This window comes from Orycteropus afer, unplaced genomic scaffold (assembly GCF_000298275.1).
Source record: "Orycteropus afer afer isolate SDZICR_OR568_19922 unplaced genomic scaffold, OryAfe1.0 scaffold00039, whole genome shotgun sequence".
Taxonomy (NCBI): Eukaryota; Metazoa; Chordata; class Mammalia; order Tubulidentata; family Orycteropodidae; genus Orycteropus; species Orycteropus afer.
This window is the reverse complement of record NW_006921626.1, coordinates 13,800,826-13,801,956: the sequence shown is the minus strand read 5'-3', so window position 1 is coordinate 13,801,956 and position 1,131 is coordinate 13,800,826.

Genomic DNA, 1,131 nt, shown 5'->3' with positions numbered 1-1,131 from the left:
GAGTTTCCTCATATCCCCAGTGATCTGGAAGGCTGCATGTATGGGCAAGGACATGTCACACTCAGAACAGACCAGAGAGGGCCCTAGCTATCCACACATCTCTGGCTGAACATTATGCACACACACAGAAAAGACACAAGAGGACCTAGCAGAAAGTAAAAGCTCAGTCAGACTTGTAAAACTGCCTGAACTCTGAATGTGTCCCCCTAATCCACACATAGATCCATCAGCAAAAGGCAGAAGTCTTAATGGCTCAAAATGATTGGGCACAACCTCTGACTAATCATCGGCTTACCACTAAGCTACACTGATAAAGAGACAACCCCCAGGAAGCCAGGTTTAATGAGAAATGGGTGGGGGGAGCAGCAGAGACAGCAGGAGCTTCACACAGTTAAGAAGACAGACTCCACAGAATTAGTCCAAGGAAGCTATTAAACAAGGATACACACACACACACACACACATATATCCATATACCAAAAAAAAAAAAAACCCACTGCCATCAAGTTGGTTCTGACTCATAGCGACCCCTGTTGAGTTTCTTTATGGAAGTAGATTGCCTCATTCCGAGTAGCTGGTGGGTTTGAACCACTGACCTTCTGCTTAGCAGCCAAATGCCTTACCCACTACACCACCAGAGCTCCTTTATACATATACACACTTGTATATACAGCAATAACAGCTGCTGGGGAGGGGACTGGAATCCAGAATTTCTACAATATGGTATCTAAAATGACCATTTTTCAACAACAACAACAAAAATTGAAAAAACAAGAAAATGTGATTGGCCCATACTCTGGGAAAAAAAAATCTATAGAAACTATGACTGAGGGGGCCCAGATGTTGGACTTTGTCTCCCTCCTTCTCTCCCTTTCTCAGTGTTCCAAATTTCCAAAGAAGGGGCTCTGATTGGGCCAGATATCCACCAGTAAACCTATCAACCATAGGGTGTTGGGGACGGCAGAGAGAATCCATACTAACATAGAGGTGGAAGCTCCCTGTATGAGTGAGGATCAATTTCCAGAGAAAAGAGGATTTATTGGTTCCATAGTCTAGTTAAGCCCAATTCTTTCCCTCGAGTGGATCCTGACTCATAGCCATCCTATAGGACAGAGAAGAACAGCCCCGTAG